The sequence below is a fragment of the Erpetoichthys calabaricus genome, chromosome 1 (assembly GCF_900747795.2).
Source record: "Erpetoichthys calabaricus chromosome 1, fErpCal1.3, whole genome shotgun sequence".
NCBI classification, from domain to species: domain Eukaryota; kingdom Metazoa; phylum Chordata; class Cladistia; order Polypteriformes; family Polypteridae; genus Erpetoichthys; species Erpetoichthys calabaricus.
Window position 1 is genome coordinate 264441678 of NC_041394.2, and position 22208 is coordinate 264463885.

A 22208-nucleotide genomic window follows, 5' to 3' on the forward strand; every position below is an offset into this window, starting at 1 on the left:
ATGAGCCAAGAATAAGGGGGAAAGACGTGTCGCGTACTCTTTGCATTATTTGACAGTAAACTATTTTCAATCATTCTATGATCTGCTTCTCACAACTGAAGGTACCGTGGCTGATGTTACCTCACTTGCTGGCCAACCATAAGCGTTACCTGGTAGGTAACCAGCCACTCACTTCACTCCTTTACGGGAATCGAACCTCTGAGGCTTTCTTTTCTTCTTAATTAAAATTTAAAAGCAATGCTTCACCGCTCCTAAGCCCCTCTAGCGCTGACGTCCGAGGTTCGATTACCGTAAGCAAGTGCAGTGAGTGTGTACGCCTGATGAGCCAAGAATAAGGGGGAAAGACGTGTCGCGTACTCTTTGCATTATTTGACAGTAAACTATTTTCAACCATTCTATGATCTGCTTCTCACAACTGAAGGCACCGTGGCTGATGTTACCTCACTTGCTGGCCAACCATAAGCATTACCTGGTAGGTAACCAGCCACTCACTTCACTCCCTTACGGGAATCGAACCTCGGACGTCAGTGCTACAGGCAAAGCCCCTAAAATTGCGCCACGGCGTGTGGTTCGTTTATTTGACAACATGTAGATCGGGGTAATTACATTCCACGCCACGGCGTGTGGTTCGTTTATTTGACAACATGTAGATCGGGGTAATTACATTCACGGCATTCGTAGTCTGATTCACAATCTGATTGTATGGGTGGTTACCTACCAGGTAACGCTTATAGTTGGCCAGCAAGTCAGGTCGAAGTGATCACTCGAGTGAAGGCAGCTTCACAAAAAAACAGATCCTTAACAAACGGTTATTAGTATATTTTCCCTCATTTTAAAAAGGTTTTCTTTTCTTCTTAATAAAAATTTAAAAGCAGTACTTCGCCGGTGCAAAGCGTGCGGATTTGACCGACTGACACATACAGACATATTCATGAGTGCAGGTACTTCGGAAAGAAAGCACCATGTAAACCTAAAGTTTAAATTAAGTTCATACACCTACAAAAGGTTGCCATTCATTTGAGGCAAGATTGCTTTTCTTCTGTACAACTATACGTTGCATTCTCAACAGTGTGCCTGCACGGCTTCGGATATAGATATATATATATATATATATATATATATATATATATATATATATATATATATATATATGTATGTATGTCTATATATAAATATGTAAGCTTATAAGTACTGCCTTACTTTTCTTTAAGAAAGGAAGATGTAATGATACTTGATTTAAATGATTCCATGTCTTCCTGGGTTTGCTTAGCTTATTGTCAATATCTTTACACCTTTTTTTAAGACTTATTGACTGAAACGGGCTTTCACGAAAAAAGTTAGGCCTTTGCTACAGGATACACCCTCCACAAGTTAAGCAAGTAAAAATAAAATATATATTTCTGTTTTATTTAAACCTTTTAAGTTCGTATGCATAGCCCCATTTGGCTGTTTTATTTATTTTTTTTCTTTCTTCAGTAATATTTAATCTCCTTAAAGAAAAAGAACATATCCATTTTACTTTTTTTGTATCTCTTTAGTAATATTTTAGTGTAAAAGGATAACCAGTATTTAAACCTTTTATGTTACTTTATACATTTATTTTACACAATGTTGAAAAATGAATAAGAAAGCTACATATTTTGGCAGCTGCTGCTTTAATTTTCAATGAAATGAAAAAACCTCTCCAAGAGAAAACGTCAATGAAGAAGAAACAGTTTGCGCTATCCAAAAATGAGAAACCCTTATTTATAAAAGTTTGCTGCAGATGACTTAACTGAAAATAAATGAATACTTCCTATGTGTATAATACATATTTATCTATTTTACTTATGCCTTTATTCCAGCAACTTGCAACATCTGAGGTACAATTTGTTACATTACTTTTGTTTTTTGCAGCACAGGCAGGTGAAGTGACTTCCTCAGGGTCACACAGTGGTGTCAGTACCAGGATTTGAACTGACAAGCTCCGGGTTTACTGAAATATTACTGAAGAAAGAAAAAAAACGAAAACAGGCAAATGGGGCTATGCATACAGATGTCCATCCATCCATTATCCAACCCGCTATATCCTAAATACAGGAGCCAATAAGTAGATATGTATATATACAGTATATTTATATATATATATATATATGTGTGAATGTATGCATGTATATATGTATGTCTATATTTATATCTATATATATATATATATGTAGCTATGTAAATTTGTATATGTATATATATATGTATATGTGGATGTGTATATGTATATATATGTATATGTAGATATGTGTATGTGTAGATATGTATATATATGTATATATGTTTATGTATATATATGTTTACATAACCTCTTTAACACACTACTTCTCCGCTGCGAAGCGCGGGTATTTTGCTAGTTAAACAGATATATTTGAAAACTAGATTGTGTTTGAACATTTGTCTGACTTTTCCTTTTTTGAAGATGTTGTCAATGGTGTGAATGAGACAGCACTTAGAATGCAGGTACTGCTCATCTGTCTCACCAAGTATTTCAAGATACAGTTTGACATCTTCAGAGCACAAATTGTGCTTGTCTATCCGAAACATTTTTTTTTCTATTGCTGTATCCAGAATGTGCAAAGCTGAAGTCAAGACTATTGCTGTGTTTTGATGAGATGTTCTTTCAACAGGAGATGACTCAGTTACGGATCAACAACAAGCTGTAAGCTAAGTTCAAAGAAGGGGAACTATGCAACTAATTGTAACAAACTTGCCACTTACGTATAGAGTATGTTTGGATCATGTTTGAAAATGTGTTAGACATGATTTTCAATGATGACTCTCCTTAAAGGTGAATTGATAATACTATTTGGCCATATGTGAATGTGAGTATGAGTGAATCCATTCATGGAGATTGCAGTGGACTGGCTCTTTGTTGGGGTTCTTTCTACTCTGAGCTTGCGGCTACTGGGATGGGTTCCCTCAACTTTGGACTTAGGGAGAAATAGTTTGCTTTGATTACTGAGCCGGAAGAAGTACTTAAATGCGACACTACTATTATTACTTTCTTAATATATTTTCCAACAAAGCTAATAATAATAAAAATAATTTCATGTTTTTCATTGGAAATGAAAGGGAGGCCACGAAAATGAAGTACAACATATGTTATTTCCTCCATTTTCAGCAACTTACAGCAGAGCATCCACATATTGTACACCCAGCCAACATTCTCTAAGCTGAATAATTTAACATGTCCAACACAAGCTTAAGCAACAAAAGGCTAATCTAACATGGCATTTCTACTAAACTTTCTTCTATTTCCTTTTTACCTACTTTATTATGTACTTGGAGGTTTTCAGTGCCTTAGGACAAACATGCTTTATCGTTTCTTTTTTCCCAACTAAAATTCCTAAATAAAATTAGCCCATCAACCATAATGGAGGAATTTTAACAATTCATTGATAAAAGGCTGTCATACACCCTCATCTAAATCTCATCACGCCTCCCTCATATGCTTTATGTCTCTCACATATTCAGTGCAATACAAATTATCTGATATAAGAGTTGTGAATTTATGGAAAATTCTGTTTTAAAATGGTCATAAATTAAAATCTCTTTTATTTCAAAACTGTAAAATTTTATATTACAAACTGTAAATTCAATTTTTATTGTAATGGCAATTAAATTTCTGCTATCATTTCGTTTTCAAACTTTCTTTTTAATAGCAGCGGGACTATAATAAAAATGAAATAAAAATGATTTCCAGGATGAGTAAAGGAATGCTCCATTCAAAAATTATATTTTTATTTGTTACTAGTTGTTTGTATCAATTGTGAACATAAATTGTTGATCTCATGTTCCTATGGATAATGAAGATAAGAAATGTTTTGATACAATGGGCATCAACAGGAATCAACAGTGAAAATCAACAATCAATATCAATATGTCCATTGTCACACACGTGCGATTAGGAGGTAGTCATAAGAGCCTAAAGGTGAGTGAACTATCGTGAGATAAAGGGTCATCACGTGGTACATACCTGAATCTCTTCTTTCAACAGAAAACCAGAAGAAAAATAATCACCTCCACTTCCGGGTACCAAAATGGCCGCGACGACGCCACTTCCGGTGATCCGCGATGACGTCACTTCCGGCCCTCTCAGATTACTCCACTTCTGTCTCACCGTGATGACGTTGGTTCCGGTTCCTGTCTCAAAAGTCACTTCATGCCAACCATCTCCTGTTCCCATAATTCATTGTACATAAAAATTAGCTGACTCCCATCGTAGCATACGCCGGTGTAAGAATAGGAACGGAAAACAGTGAGAAAGGAATTCAGAAATCAAGAAGAAATAAATACTTCTTGAAAGACGCAGTGTGCATATAGAATTTCCGGCCAAGCAGGATTACATGTGAAAGTGATAAATAAATCAGGCTTTCCGAATTTACGCACTATGGCCATGGCATCCTGATAGTTTTACTGCATGTATCTTGGACTTCCTGGAAATGTGGACGGTAATATGATCATTTTGCATACGTGAACGTTGTTATTTTCAGCGTTTGCTTGCAGTGCGTCTGATATTTCGACGCGCAGATCTTATTGATGTAATCTGAGATAGTTGAGACACGCGCCCTCTGCTTTTCATACGCATCTATGACGTACTGTTGGAATAGTTTGCCGCTGGAGTGCAAAATACTAAACGTATTCCTCATTGCTAATCTATACGCGTAAAATTGGCATTGAGTAAGCCTTATTCGCTTGGCGGTTCTTTTATCAGGAACATGTTGTAAATCTTTGTGCCAGCCAATGTCTCTGTAAGGGAATAAAAGTGGGTAAACCATAGGATTGCAATTCATATTGAGTGTGGAAATCTGTTTACAGGAGTTGCCTATGGGATAGATGCAAATGTCCCTTTCAGCAGGCGTTTCGCCATCTTCTCCGATGAAAATCGCTGCAACATTGGTGTGACATTGTATCATTGTAAATCCTGCCTAGGGGTTTCCTTGAAAACCATTCGTACAGATGCTGTTGGATTGGACTGAGCGATTTCATGCATGTGTTTGTATGATTTAGCGAAGGGGTTGATGCTTCTGATCATGGAATCTAGCTGGAGAAGTACATTTTCGCTGCATGCAGAATTTGCTTTATTTTGTAAGCGTACTTTAGTAGCTTGCGCTGTGTCAAAAACATACAATTGTCCATATCCTGGAGAGGTAGAAGTGTTAGCGTATAGTGGAGAGATTTGGTGATAAATTTGCCCGTGTATTTTAAAACAGTATGGTCCGTGGCCAGGAGGTTGAGTTTTCTGTGCATCCGTGGAAGCAAACGCTAGAGAAGAGTTGTATTCTCTAATGTGTTCACGATAATTTTTAGCTTCTGATGTTTGCTGTGTAAGAAGCTGTTGTAAAGACACAGGTGGCTCCCGCAAGGGTGGTAAAACTACTTTACTGTTGTGGCAGCACCTCGAGTACTTGTTGGATATATTACACTCAGCAGGCCAGTATAGTGCATGACATGGAAGACGACAAATAGGAATCGAGAAATGTCATGTCGGCTGCGTGTGGGCAGGACCGGTTTTGAAGTGGAAGCAGGACGAACCAGAAGAGAAATATATATAAGAGATTCCATGTTTCCTGAGTAAAATTGTCAAATGTACTTGAGAAAGACATTGATCCATTTATTTCCGCATTGTCTTTATGACAATATATGGGTACAGTCCCCAAACCTTTATCTGGCTTGAAGATTTGTTTTTTTCATGGGATTAACTCCCACAATTGGTGTAGTCGGCAGGATTGTTTTTCTTTTTTCAAAATGTTGGAAGAACAGGACCTGAACACCGTACTCAATTCCACTATGGGCGATCTATGTACTTTGAAAGTACAGATGGGCGAGACCCGGACACAAATAGCAGAAACCAAGGCTCGTGCCGGTGCCGCAGTACAGACGGAGGCCGCTCGGTCATTACCAACCCAACTAACCACTCTTACGGAGAATGATGCCATTGAGACCTATTTTCTGCGGAACGCATGGCCGAGGTCGGAATGGGCGTACCTACTGGCTCCCTACCTGAAGGGGATGGTGCAGAGAGCCTATTATGATTTAACCAAGACCAAGGAGCAGGCCGCTGATTATGATGCTCTGAAACTAGAGGTGTTCAAACGCTACGGCATATCACCGGAACAGCAGGCGAGAGAAAGGAGGGAGTGGCAGTTCGATCCCGAGAGGCCATTGAGAACCCAGGCCTTTAAGGCTTGGGGAAAAGTTGGTCACTGGCTACGGCCAAACATTAATAATTCTCATAAGATGGCCGAGCTACTGGCATGTGAAGCGTTCGTTCATGCCCTCCAAGACCATATCGCCCAGCAGGTTCAGAAACAAAACTTTGAGGATATGGACACCCTAATCAAGATCGCTGAGCATCACTGGGCGGCTTGTAAATCAGGGCGATCAGAATGGTTTTCTCGACGTACCCAACAGGCACGTGGGGCAGCTCCTGAGCCCACCCGACAAGCTCCCGAGCCTGCCGTCCGTAAAAGGGACAGACAGGTCAACCTCCCTCGCTGTTTCAAGTATGGGGAGATTGGACATCTGTCCCGTAACTGTCCTTTCAAACCCATGGATTGTTCATTGGTGAAGGGGGAAAGGTATTGTGCCATTGTGATTAACCCTTTGTCTCTTCTATATACAGGTGCAGTTATTATAAATGGCAGGAAAGTAAGGGCAATGTTTGATTCCAGGAGTAACATTTCTATTGTTGCTGCCCGATTCGTTTTACTGCAACAGTGGACAACAATAAAAACTAGTCTGAAATGTATTCATGGGGACATCCAGTATTATAAAACAGCTAGATGTGTGGTATTGATAAACCACAACGTAACAGGAATGGCCATGGCTGTATTACCGGATCCCCCTTTTCCAGTCATATTAGGAAGAGACTGGAATAAAATTAACAGTAGTAATAACGTAACTGTACCTAAAAAGAATTTGGGCTTAGTATTGGAGAATGCTGCTCTGACTGCCTCCACGCCGTGTTCCCCAGTAGCAAGGACCCATACAGGTACCCAATGCTAAGAAATCGATGTCCCATCGTCCTCTGCGGGAGCTAGTACAGTTAACGTAGAGGACGTGAAGGCAGAGCCCCTCCCATTAAGGTCGAAAGAGACCCGATACAAAATTTATCTACTCAATTCTTATTAACACCTTCTTCATTTAAAAGAGAACAATGGAACGATGATTCCTTAAAATTTGCAAGGAATGCAATAGTATCTACTGAGGGCTATATGACCCCAAATCCCATGCCACCGATGCCGTTCTTTGTAATTAAAAACGAATTATTATATAGGGTTGCAGAACATGGGGGTGAAGTGTGAGCGTTGCTGTTAATTCCACGCACTTTTCGGCGACAAGTGTGTGAATTAGCACATGCTCACCTTCTAGGAGCCCATTTAGGCTCCGAAAAAACATTGGAGAGAATAAAACTCCGATTTTATTGGCCGAGAATTAATGAGGAGGTCCAACGATTTTGTACTTTATGTCCGGAGTGTCAACTTCGCCAGATTCCGAGACGGACCCAAGCTCCTCTCGTTCCCCTTCCCCTTATAGATATCCCTTTTGAACAAGTTGGAATTGATCTCGTAGGGTTTGGCGGGTTACTATCGCCGTTTTGTACCGCATTTCTCCGAAATTGCTACGCCCTTATCTAATTTAACAAGGAAACGTGCATCTTTGAAAGTGGTATGGGATGATTCGGCTGATAAAGCATTCTGTGACTTAAAGTTGGCCCTTACTTCAGCACCTGTATTGAAATCTCCTGATTTTTCTATCCCTTTCATCCTCCAGACTGACGCATTGGCCACAGGATTGGGTGCCGTGCTGAGCCAGTGCGTCGACAGTGCTGAACACCCCGTTATGTACCTCAGCCGGAAACTGCTGGACCGGGAGACCAAGTATGCCGCGGTGAAGCGGGAAGCCTTGGCAATTAAGTGGGCTATCACGTTATTAAGGTACTACCTATTGGGGCGTGAATTTACTCTGGTGATGGATCATGCCGCTTTACAGTGGATGTCCCTTCATTGGGAGTCGAATCCCCGCGTCACTAGGTGGTTTTTGGATCTTCAACCTTATCATTTTAGTGTTATTTATCGTAGAGGTTCCTTGCAGGCCAACACGGATGCTCGACCGCGACCCGATGGGTCTGGGCTGAGGGGGGGTCATGTCACACACGTGCGATTAGGAGGCAGTCAAAGAGCCTAAAGGTGAGTGAACTATCTCGAGATAAAGGGTTATCACGTGGTACTTACCTGAATCTCTTCTTTCAACAGAAAACCAGAAGAAAAATAATTGCCTCCACTTCCGGGAACCAAAATGGCTGCGACGACGTCACTTCCGGTGATCCATAATGACGTTACTTCCGGCCCTCTCAGATTACTCCACTTCCGTCTCACCGTAATGACGTTGGTTCCGGTTCCAGTCTCCAACGTCACTTCATGCCAACCATTTCCTGTTCCCATAATTCATTGTATATAAAAATGCCATGTTTCCTGAGTAAAATTGTCAAATTTACTTGAGAAAGACTTTGATCCGTTTATTTTTGCATTGTCTTTATGACAATATATAGGGACGGTCCCCAAACCTTTATCTGGATTGAAGATTTGTTTTTATCATGGGATTAACTCCCACACCATGAAAAAAGCTTACTTGTGATGTTGCCTGTGAATAATTAAATCATAACTGAATTGGAAGAAGACTGTAGTAACTATTCAATCCCATTCTCCCATCTCCCATTTCTCCATTTCAAAATTCCATACATAGTTCCTGTTGTCTCAGGAACATCAAGAAAATCCTTGAGGACCCATCACACCCAGGGCATGCATTGTTTGAACGCTTGCCTTCAGGCAGACATTTCAGATCCATAGACTGAGACAAATAGACTGAAACAGTTTCTATCCTTCAGCCATCACCATGCTGATTGCTGCTAAGTGGTCAATCTGACCAAGTGCACCTTCATGTTTACAATACAATACACTCTCATGTTTACAATACAGCCATAAGTCAACATTGGCTATGGGACAAGTGCAATATGATGTATGTATGAATGGATAATTTTAGCTTTAACTTGAGCAATTGTGTTTTGTTTTTATTTTGTTTTGTTTTGTTTTTATTTTACAGTATTTTTGCATTGGAAAATTGCACCTAAATTTCGTTGTACAATGTCTCATTGCTATAATGACGATAAAGATTTTGATTGATTAGATTTGATTATTTAAGTCTCAGAACATATTAAGAAAAATAAATGTTAACATTGTTTATAACATTATTTAACTTTGCATTTGAAAATAAAATAAAAAATGTACATCTTGTAACTAGTGATACCTGTTTGTTGTTTAATAACCTGTACTGAAAATATATATGTGTGTGTGTTTGTGTGTGTGTGATGTAAACATTATTAAGAGCTCTCCATATCATGTTTATCCATCCTCTGTATTGTTTCTTGAAAGAAGAACTGAATACTGCTAGGTGATATGTATCATTAATATGGTACCAGTCTCAGTGTAACTGGAGAGCACTTCATAATGGTGCACCTTAATGTATGCCCTCTGTTGTGGTACCACTAGGATCCAAAAATGCAATTATGAGTTCATAGCATAATACATTTTTAAACCCCTCAGAATGGCGGGTTTCACATAAAGACATCCCAAGTCATCTAGAAGTTCTAGGAGTCTCCTGGAAAACTGTGTCTTCTTCCAGACTTCAGAAAACAATTCCCAGTCTCTCAGAAATCCATCCTGGAATCCCCATCAGACTGGAAATCCCAAATGCCAACCCCCAAACCACCAAGGATGGCAATGGGACTGGATACCCCAAGGGGGACATCAACCCTGCTCACGTCCTCACAGTCCCTTTTCTAGATGCATATCCCTGCTCCAAATTTCCCTGAAATTAATTCTGCAAAGCGGAGATGTCTGCATATATCACAAATCAAGCACAAGACAGATTTACACCACCACATAGCACACAGGGTCTGTCTGCCTGTCTTTTAAAATAGTATGTATAGTTATTGGGAGTTTTGGAAATGCTGAGCAGCATATATAAAGAAATAAAGCTTAATGCCAGATATGGTTACCTCAGCACAACTGAACTTTGAAAAAGACTAATTTGGTACCAGCTTGATCTTATAATAATTAACATATGTATGAATTCACACAAAATGAGACAAATATATAATTTGCATTAGTACACCTACATCTATTAATTTTGTTTTTGTTTTGATATCCATTGTATGAGCTTGTAAAGCAAGCTAAGTAGTATCTCTATGAAAAACTACAAACAATTAAATTATAACAAATTAGGTCAGTGTTTAAAGCAATACATGAACAGGAATTTATAATAATGCTATCACTATCACAGTACCTTTACTTTATTAGCTATCCATTTAATGGGTTATTGAAGCGAAGCATTTGAGGTTTATGGCTGTTTTCTTTGTAGAACAAAAATGGCAATATACTAAACACGTATTGTGCTATTACACATTTTAGCTTAAATAACAAGATAAAATATTAATTTAATTATTGAAACAGGTTAGAAGCATTAGCAGTATATTAGCAGATTATTAGCAGTAATATGCTAAGTCTGAATTCTTTACAACTATTAAGCCATATTGCTATAACAACAGGAATTACAATACTTTGTCTTTTTTTGTATGTGCATAAATAAATCAATGTCTTAAATTATAATACTCACATTTCCTCATAAATAGTTGCGTAAGAGCAAGTAACCTGTTTATTGGCTATTTATAACTAGTTTTAACTGTTTATGTTTGCTCCAAATATGCACATAACTAATTTAGAATCACCAATTAAGCTGAAAACAGAAATAAGAACATGTAAACTTTACCTGGCTGATGTTTTGGCACAGGACTTGAACCTAGGACACAAATATCTAGTACCTAAATTCAGTTCTTTATTTTAGTGTTGTCTTAATAATAATTCATTACATTTATATAGCGCTTTTCTCAGTACTCAAAGCGCTATCCACACAGGGAGGAACCGGGAAGCGAACCCACAATCTTCCACAGTCTCCTTACTGCAAAGCAGCAGCACTACCACTGCGCCACCTCTACAAGTTTAGAATGCTTGTACATATTTATAACTAAGATGTGACTGTTGTGATGTGCAATTTTGCATACAAGTTGATAAATATTTTGTATGTCTTTATTTGTAACTTAGACAAAGCAATGTAATATTAGTGTTACATTATTGACAATAACAGCGATAGTGTGATGGTTTAAGAACTCCTTCCCTCCTTTTAGTGTAATTTTACGACAGGGTTGGGGGGGAAGTGCCTCAAACCAGTTTGGCAAGTGTTTCTCTGCTAAAGTCTCTCTCTCAACCCCCACAGGAAGGCCAGGCTGCTTAACTGCCAAGCTTTACCTTAACATATGGTTTTGGGGGCAGGTGTTAAGATGTTCTATTCCCCCATTGGTCTGAAGTATGGCTGATTGGAACTGGCTTGTATCAGAAGCCTTTAAGTACCATGACGTCCTTCTGGCTCTAGGGATTGGACAGAAAACCTGTGAATTTGCTTGAAAGACCATCACACATCATGAACTGAAAAGAACAACACAATGAAGAGCACAGCTCGGCAGCCATATTGAGACAGGCATGCTGCATGTTCTGAATAAAGCTGACTACAAAATGATGCCTTAACTAGAGACATTTTAAGTAACTAACAAGTCTGTGTGCTGCCTGAAACTACACATCAACATTTATCAGGTTGTATGGTTTCCAATATTCAAATGTACTTTGCATATTGTTATTATTTATGAATATTATCAATAATATATTGTTTAAATTGTAACTTAACTCCTGCTTGTCTTTTACTACACCTAATTGCCTGAGGTTATACATGTAGAAGGGAAGGTGGGGAGACGTTATATATACTATAATACCTTATAAACAGTGGTAAGTCTGTGAGATCTGAGGCATTCTGACAAAGACTACATATTAATAATACAAAAGGAGAAAGTAAAGTAAAATATTACTCTACCTACACAAAACAGTGACAAAGTAAATTATTAAGCCACTCAACATTTACATACATAATCTCATTAAGTTAAACAGAGGGTTAAACCATAATGAATAATAGTGATAACATAACTAAATTAACATAATGTGCTATTAGTATAATATCTAAGATACAGTGGAACCTCGGTTTGCGAGCATAATGCGTTCCGGAAACGTGCTCGTAGTCCAAAGCACTTGTATATCAAAGTGAATTTTTCCCTTAAGAAATAATGGAAACTCAGATGATTTGTTCCATAACCCAAAACTATTCATATAAAAATGATTAATACAAAATATAAAGTAAAAATACATAAAACAAATTAACCTGCACTTTACCTTTGAAAAGAATCATGGCTGGTGTGAGTGAGTTTCTAAACTCTTGTGGGATTGCACCTAACGGGACGACACGCGGAAGAGCGTCACAAAGCAATCGCAGTCTCCCAGCACTGTAGCAGTTCGCCGTAAAAGCGAATCCGAAAAGATCGCGGACATGCTATAAGTGCCTGCCATCGATGAGTAATACAAGGAACAAGGAACATTATAAATGTGCAGGGCCCTGCCTGACTGCTGTGTCTGTGTATAAATAACTGCGCTGTTGCTGTTTCAAGCTGAATAAAGCTGGTGTTGCTAAAGTACTGAGACTCAGCTTCGTGTTTTAGAGTGCAAGATGGGGACTCGCATGTCACAGCACACACGTGCGCGCGAGCACACACACACACACACACACACACACACACACACACGAGTGCGCGCGTGTACACACACATACACGCGTGCGCACACACAGTCACAATGCTAATACTGTAGTAAACAGTATATGCTCGTACGGATGTTGACTGTGACTATGACTATGCCGACTCAGATGGAGAATAGGAGACGATTGCCCACAATCCCGCAGCGAGAGAGAGAGAAGAACCATCAGCTCAGTTGTGATCACATGACGCTCAGCAGACAAAGCGTATACATACTACTCGTACTGCAAGACCTCGCTCGTTTATCAAGTCAAAATGTATTACAAATTTTTGCTTGTCTTGCAAAACACTCGTAAACCAAGTTACTTGCAAACCGAGGTTCCACAGTATAACCAGCTGACAATTTAAATGCAGAAAACAAAACCTTCTGTTTCTTATTATACAAATACATTTTTATTTTGTCATTTTTGAGTTATTACATGTCATATTTTTATGGATTTTATAGTATGTCTATTATTATGTACCATCCTTTTAAATGTGCCAATGTTCCTTGTTCTTTGTGAGTGGCTCCTCAGGAGGTGGGGCCACTCTGACGTTAAAGCAGCTGGGACCTCCTTTTAACTTTATATTCCAGCAAGAAACAACATTTAGCAGTAGTGCATTTTGATTATTGTTGGAGTTTGTGAGTTTTGCCTGTTTTTTGTGAGTTTTATTGTTTGGGTTTAATGGTTTCCTGATTATTTCTTGGTTTGTATTAAGGTTTCTGATTACTAGATTTTGTTTTGGGGCTTTGTTTGTTTCACATTGCCTTTTAGACAACTCCTATGTTCCTCTTTTGTATCATTCCTTTATTTATTTATTTATTTTTGCGCTATTAGTCAAAGCTGAAGATTGACAGTTATCCTTCATCTTGTGGGGCTTTTGCTATATTTTTGTGATATTTATTCTGTAGGTGTTTTGCCATCTCCCCATTTTTGTACATGCTCCAGCTAAAACCAGCAGGTAGTATTTGAGGCCTAGCTGGTTTAATATAAGGCTCTGCTGGACAGAACAAGGTTTTCGCCAGCTTTATGAGTTTTTTGGAGGCCGCACACACCCGTTTGCCTTGTTTGGAAATCCAAATCATAACACACTTATGATCCTTTCACTTCACATTCCCCAAATATGAGATGCAGGCCCTCCAAAAATTAGTCTTGCCCTCATCATAGATTAGAATACACTGAAAAGATCTCAGGTTTGGAAGCCTAACTACAAACTCAAAAGGCAGGGCTTTGACCTGTACAGACAAAGACTTTAAAACCATCAAAATTTCAAAAGGCCCAGAAATCAAGGAAAGGAGAACATCTGTTCCAAGGACACACAGAGAGATCTCCTATAAATGAAAAGATTTGTTTTTAAAAAGTCAAAAGTTGCCTGGCAAAACCTAAACCTTAATTCAAAACCTTATAAGCAAAAGCAGGGATCAAAAGCCAGGAATTTCAAACAGCAAAAAGTAGCACAAAACAAAAATAAAAAAACAAGCAAAGCACATCTCTATACTGCTGCCGGCAGTCCATCAGCTACACCACCAGGTAGCCCTTAGACGCCATATGAAAAGGGCAGCGTGGAAAACAGAGGAAACTAAAACATATTACCTTATAAATGCAAAATAATCATTAAAAAAGTAATATTAAACAATATATATTTAATATAGGAAAATGTAATCAGTAGAACAATATACAAAGTAATAATTAAAAGATAACCAGAAGATCAAACAAAGAAAACGTATGCTTAAGCCAGGGTTGAAACCCTGGCAGAAGCAAAATATTTACAGTGTTCTGGGAAAAAAAATAAATCTCTGATTGGTCCACAGCCAGCAATAACATACTAAATCACATGTTTGATGGCCAAGGCCATTTGGCTGTTCTGCCCAACCTGGGCATTCTACAAAGACATGTCGCGTGACTGTAGTGGTGATACTCAGGAACTACAACAACAACAACATTTATTTATATAGCACATTTTCTTACAAATGATGTAGCTCAAAGTGATTTACAAGATGAAGGAAGAAAAAAGAAAATTATAAAAATAAGATTAGGCAATGCTAAGTAACAAAGAATAAACTAAGGTCTGATGGCCAGGTTGATAGAATCAAAAAAAAAAACTCCAGAGGGCTGGAAAATAAAAACAAAGCTGGCAAGGGCTCCAAGGCCACGTAAATGAACTAAGTCAGTCCTCCTGGTTTTCAGGCTTCACGTGGAAGAATTAGATGCTGATGGTCATGCGGACATCTGGCCTTCCATCCATCAATGTAGAAAGCCGGAAAAAGAACAACAGAGAAAGGAACTTCCGGCTAACAAGTTGGTAATGACATCATTTGTTGTACTTACAAAAACCTCTCATGTAAAAACTACAAAAAAGGGCAAGATGCTAACAAGAAAACCGAGGAAGAATTCATAGCTGTGAAGTCAGGAAAGACAATTGTCAAAACAAAACTCAAAACCCAACATCATAGTCAAAAAGTCAATAGCACTCAATTTGTTTTGCCAAGAACGCTAACTACAGACGTGCACAAATCTTTGCATCTTTCTACTGTAGGAAGTGCACAGCATGACCTTTATACCAACAGGTTGGTGACATCACTTGCATTTCTGGACTGTTTACTTAGCCATGTGATAGAGACCACTCCAGAAAATGGTGGCCCCCACGATAAACAAAATGAGGCCCCAGAGAAGATGCACAAATAATTCAACTAACTTAAATAAATTCCAAAGAGAAATCAGTTTATGGAAATGGGGTCTACATGTTTCAAAACTTAATATGGATCTCTTAAATTCCACCAAAGTTCTCCAGGAAGGCCAATAAAACATTTATAAAGATCCCAAATTATAAAAATTCTGATCTATTTTATTAAAGTATGGTATTACAGTCCGGTCTTAAAATAAAGCGTTCTAGTCATCAGCTGCAGATGAAAGAAAACCAAAGAGGTTACTTGGAAATGGACATCTTTATATGGTGACAATTACTAGAAAGAATTGTAAGGCTAGTACAACAGAGTTCTCACCTCTTGAATGTGATTTTGGGCTCAAATATTCTAAATTACTGTATCTATTTCTTTGAGTGTGAGACCTCAAAGGTATCTGGGCCACAATATATACACACTTGACCAATTCAACTTTTTCACTCAGTGAGACTGTTGCTAAGTCAGCCCAATGTTGTGTATTTCTATCAGCACCTTACAAGTTCAGTGCTAGATTTTGCAGTCTCCCTTTTATGCATTGCTTCATATTTTTGAAAAGAGGTTACAGTATGTGCCACATGCAGTGGTAGTTTCATTGTATCAGCCTAATTAGATGTGAACTGTTTCCTCCTGTTCTCAACACAACAATTAATTTTATACGATTCATAAACCATTTATGGTAAGCTAAGCAGTTTTTTCACTTTGATGAGGTAAGTTAGCATGTGTACAAGCAGTTCTTGGAATCATTAATGCTATATAATTAACATGAATATTTCATAAATACTCAAAGAATTTACTTAGAAAATGTATGTAGAATAGAAACAGCAGGGACCTTCATTCTGTGCTTTGAACAAAATGTACTTTGCTGCATCTGGATTTTTTTTCCTTGCCTGAGTTTGTCAACATTTCAAAATCTGGCTCATAAGCTTTTCTTTTAGCCTTTGCAAAATGAGTTGTCTGTGTAAGCAAATTTTTAAAATACTGTATAGATCTTTTATGAAGCTGCTCTGATAGAATGCCATATGGTACAGCAGTTATGCTTATTTTAGCTTTTCTTGGTTGTCTGCTTTGCAAACACAACTGTATATATCTGTTTCATTTACATAAAACAGAAAATTGAACCATCTGTAAAAAATTAAATAAAAAAGGAAACTGAAAAGGGAAATGGCAGATCACATATAAAGTCAATAACTAATTTTGTTGTACATTAAAAGAAGAAATATTTTGTGCTACTAACTTTCATATTTTTGTTATATATTTAGAGCAGTGCCTTTTTGCTCTTGTGTTTTATGTAATATTTAGCTAAACATTTAGATTAACATGCACTCCTTCTTTTACTATTGTCTAGCATATTCAACTTTCTCTTTAATTACTGCTGAAAATACATCCATTTAAAATTCTTTAATGATTCAATTGCTTTTATGTGTAATCCTTTTTCATTTCAGTGGCCCACTAATCCTATATTACTGAATGAGTAACACTGGAACAACAAGGCTCCCTTCAAAGCCCAAAACAGGGGAGTAAGGAAGACATTTTATTATTAGGTTGGGAGTCAGGCCCTGTACTACAGCCAACACAGTGTCCAGCACAGTCACAAAGTGCATTTGATCAGAAATAATTACATTCATTTATTAACAACAATGTTAAATAAAGGGTGAGATGCAAGCTGCTTGAATTTGGAGATCAGCCACTGGATGGTGTAGTTTAGCATATTTCCACTTCTCCCTTCAGTTTAAAGCAATTGGTTCATTCTCAGGCATTTTTATTCTGCATTCTGAGAAAATGAGCTAAAGAAAAATAGCTAAAACAAAAATAGCATTCAGTCTATTAAGGAACTGTAAGTGTATTTTTCCCTGAATACTTTCATAGCTAGCATAAAATACTGTAATTTGAATCAGTACGACAGTAGTAAACTTCAAGCAAAGCAGAATAAATATACAACTGACGCTAGGCATGCAGTCACTGGTGATCTTGAAATACAGACTTCTTATAAAACTGGCTATGGTTTAGACTTCCTTTTTAATTGAATCATAATTTTGGGCTCTCAAGTTAGAAAGAGCTAAAGAGTAACTTGCTATTGAAGGAACTTGAAAACACACCTCAGCCCAATCACAATCACAATAAATAATGTTACTGAATTTCAAAGGTGTAACACTTTATTCATACAAAATTTCATAGAAATTCACAGATACACAAGTATGATATGGAAACTAAATCAATTATAAGTAATAGGGTGTATTATACTTAGACAACGTAAATTAGGATTGACATATTAGCCAAAACCTTATTAGCATTTAGACTTTTAAACACAATATAGGTGTGTCACCAAATCTTCATTATTACGTGATTGTACTGGAGGGTATGCTTGAGAAACCTACATTGCCTATTTGGTCTTGTGTCTCAGTGATTGCCAATGGTTTAACCTATATATTATCTTATGTAAATTTTCAAAACCAAAGTTGCTAAATCATTTTTTTGAAGTTACTAAATAAAAGCTTGTAATCCATGTGTCAGCAGTTTGTTACACTAACTATAAAAAAAACCTTCCGAATATTTTAGGACATGCATCTAAAACATGAAAGCAATAAAAACATAAATGACTACACATACAAACACACACACATAAAAAAATTATCAAGCTTCGGTCACAGAGTTTTACAAGAGACAGGAAGGAGTAACCAGTTTACCCAGAAAAAATAACTTTATTGTTAAGAATGCATAAACAATCTCAAGACTTTATTCCAAATAGGAGTTTTTTTCTTCAGCACACAAGCACAATATATGAGCAGTGATGCAGGCAATCGTCCTGCTTCAGCTCCCTTCTTCAGATTAAAAAAATACAAAGCCTTCTTCCTCAAGCAGGTTTAGCTGCTAGAAAGCACCGACTGGGGCAGACACAGTCTAGAGAAGAGAGGGAAGGAGAAAGAGCAACAGGGCAGGTAATAGCTCAGCTTTAAATGTTCTGAACGTTGTGCAATGAGCACTTTACGCGGAAAGCATTACTTGCAAAGGGCAAGTAAAGAGTGTGTTTGTTTCCCATTGAAATACTGTTTAAGAAAGAGTTTTCTAAGAACAATTGTGCTAATTTGCCATTGGTTTACTGTTTAAGTGAGTGTCAGTGCGGAGCAGCTGCCATCTAAGACTGCGAACAGGTGATGACAGCGATCATTATATATATATATTGTGACGCTGAGTCACTGCCTTGCACCCAAAAGATGAGGCTGAGTCTATTTACTTGAAACAGGAATAGCAAGGTTATTTATTGTAGCGGGAGCTACCACTCTACTGCACACGGACTGAGCAAAAGGGCAGTGTCAGAGCCAGGTCAGTGGCCAAGTTATAATGTTCCCTGCATCACCCATCGGGCAACAGATGCTTTGTGCGCAGAGGCAGTGAGCATGCAGTTGCCTCTGTGATGCTGCAAACCTACTAGGCGTTGTGAGCTTGTGGTTGACTTGGCAACGGACAAGCAGCCCTCGACAGATGCATCAATCGTGTTTTGGCATGTTACCCCATTGGGGAGGGTCTCAAAAGGGTTCTAAACTCTCACTAGTATATATATATACAGTAATCCCTCCTCCATCGCGGGGGTTACGTTCCAGAGCAACCCGCGAAGTGAGAAAATCCGCGAAGTAGAAACCATATGTTTATATGGTTATTTTTATATATTTTAAGTCCTTATAAACTCTCCCACATGGTTTATATTTATTCCCCGTACAGTTATACAGCATAAACCCTTTATATTCTCTTAGTTATTAGGTAAGATTCGTTGAAATTATGTATGTAAACACAGTTTATATACTACAGTACTCACAAACATACGTATCGTATATCATTGAGGAGTTTTATTTAATACGTAACAGTTTTAAACATATTGTAATTGAGTAGGTGATATAAAAATACGTGAAAAATCTAACATGTAAATGCTGTACATAAAACCAAAATGCTATTTTAAAGAAACCGTAGAGCGTCTCCGATATCACATTTGTTGCAGCCAGGCCACCGGCAATAAATACCTACAATGCAAAAAAAAAAAAATGCAATGCAAAAAATTGTATAAAATGTGTGCACAGTTACAATAAACGTACATACATGTACTGTACTAAGTACGTAGAAAAATAGTTTTGGGTACTCACCAACTTGTCAGATAACGATGCTATTTACTGGACTGTCACAGCTGTTGTAAAGGAGCCTCTTCACGCGACTGTGTAGCAGCGCCGTCGTCTTCTTCCACTGAAGGCGTACTAGGCAGTGTTTTACGTGTAAGGAACATCGTGATGGGCAGTTGCTGGCGCTGCCTTTTCATTTGTGTAAAGAGGTTCCTATACACTTCTGTGGCGCCGTCAAGAGCATTTTTAAATTGCAGAGAACGAATCATTTGCGGGTCCCATTCTTCAACGGATGTCTGCAAACCGTGGACTCATTGATACCGTAGTGGCGTCCTACAGCGGCGTAGCTTTTCCCTTCCTTCAACATGTCCAACAATTTCACCTTTTCAGCAATTGTTAGCATCTTCCGTTGGCGCTTCGGCACGGCCCCAGTAGCAGGAGAAGATCGCTTTGTAGACATAACGAAGAGCTTGACTACAGTACGCACAAAGCAAAACGATGATGCTGAATGAATGAGATGAGATGAGATGCCGGCTTTAAGTGAAATCGAATTCTGCGCTCCCTGTTGCGGAGCCAGTCAGCACCCAGGAGCTTAACCGCGTCCTCTGATTGGGTAGCTTCTTAGCCATCCGCCAATAGCGTCCCTTGTTTGAAGTCAAATGCGTCCCTTGTTTGAATTCAAATGGGCAAATCATGAGGAAGCGCACTTACTGTAGACCGCAGACATCCGCGAAGCAGTGAAAAATCCGCGATATACATTCACATATGCTTACATTTAAAATCCGCGATGGAGTGAAGCCGCGAAGGAGGAAGCGCGATATAGCGAGGGATCACTGTATATATATTTACATGTGTGTGCATGTGTGTGTGTGTGTGTGTGTGTGGTCAAGTAATTCATCACAATTATAGTTGGGGTGCCAGGCTGGCCTTAACCATGTTTAACAAAAGACAAAACAAAAGCTTTCCCCAGTGCTTCTTCCACTTGTGACTGTGCTTCACAAAGCTCCATCTCTTGTGCTGGTTAGGGTCAAAAGATACCCTCCTCTGTCCAACCCCTTTTTAATATGGTCCCGGGCCTGGAAAGGTTTAGAATGCAGGGCGGGGGCAGCAGTAGCAGTGTCTCTTGGCCATGGTTCTGTGCGGTGGAAGGAACATGTGATACCATTAGCAAGCACCCCCTCTTGCTTGGTAGGGATACTTAGTTGGCTCACCAGAGCCTTCCAAGTGGTCCCCAAGCATGCATGTGCAACACACTCACACCTTTACATATGAATATATATATATATATATATATATATAGAGAGAGAGAGAGAGAGAGAGATACATGTGTGTATGGGAGAGAGTGTGTATTTCTGTTCAGGTTAGATTCAGTTTTCCCTCTTCTCTGAAAACAGTAGTGGACATGAGATTTTCAGTCTCTTAGGAATCTTATACATAGAATAACCTTAGTTTCACAATGCAACAATAGATAGATAGATAGATAGATAGATAGATAGATAGATAGATAGATAGATAGATAGATAGATAGATAGATAGATAGATAGATAGATAGATAGATACTTTATTAATCCCAAGGGGAAATTCACATACTCCAGCAGCATACTGATACAAAAAACAATATTAAATTAAAGAGTAATAAAAATGCAGGTAAAAACAGACAATAACTTTGAATAATGTTAATGTTTACCCCCCCGGGTGGAATTGAAGAGTTGCATAGTTTGGGGGAGGAACGATCTCCTCAGTCTGTCAGTGGAGCAGGACGGTGACGGCAGTCTGTCGCTGAAGCTGCTCCTCTGTCTGGAGATGATACTGTTCAGTGGATGCAGTGGATTTTCCATAATTGATAGGAGCCTGCTGAGCGCCCGTCGCTCTGCCACAGATGTCAAACTGTCCAGCTCCATGCCTACAATAGAGCCTCCCTTCCTCACCAGTTTGTCCAGGCATGAGGCGCCTTTCTTCTTAATGCTGCCTCCCCAGCACACCACCATGTAGAAGAGGGCACTCGCCACAACCGTCTGATAGAACATCTGCAGCATCTTATTGCAGATGTTGAAGGACGCCAGTCTTCTAAGGAAGTATAGCCGGCTCTGTCCTCTCTTGCACAGAGAATCAGTATTGGCAGTCCAGTCCAATTTATCAACCAGCTGCACTCCCAGGTATTTATAGGTCTGCACCCTCTGCACACAGTCACCTCTGACGATCACGGGGTCCATGAGGGGTCTGGGCCTCCTAAAATCCACCACCAGCTCCTTGGTTTTGCTGGTGTTCAGGTGCAGGTGGTTTGAGTCACACCATTTAACAAAGTCCTTGATGAGGTTCCTATACTCCTCCTCCTGCCCACCTGTAAATATGTGCATATATACATACTGAATATGTATATATATATATATATATACACACACACATACATATATATGTCTGAGAAAGTCAAAGTGTTAAAACATCCAAATAATTTCAAAGGTATAACATCTTATTTTTAGTTAATCGCATTGTTGAACACCCCTTACTAATATGGCCAATGGTTTCAAACTAGGAGCTAAGGCTCTGACTAGGTTGCCTAGCTAGCTTTTAAATAAACTGAAAATGTTCTTCAGTTATACACAAAAGCAGTGGTCCTCTTCCTATGAGCTACATAAACAGTTATCAGGTGGTATGCTAGGGA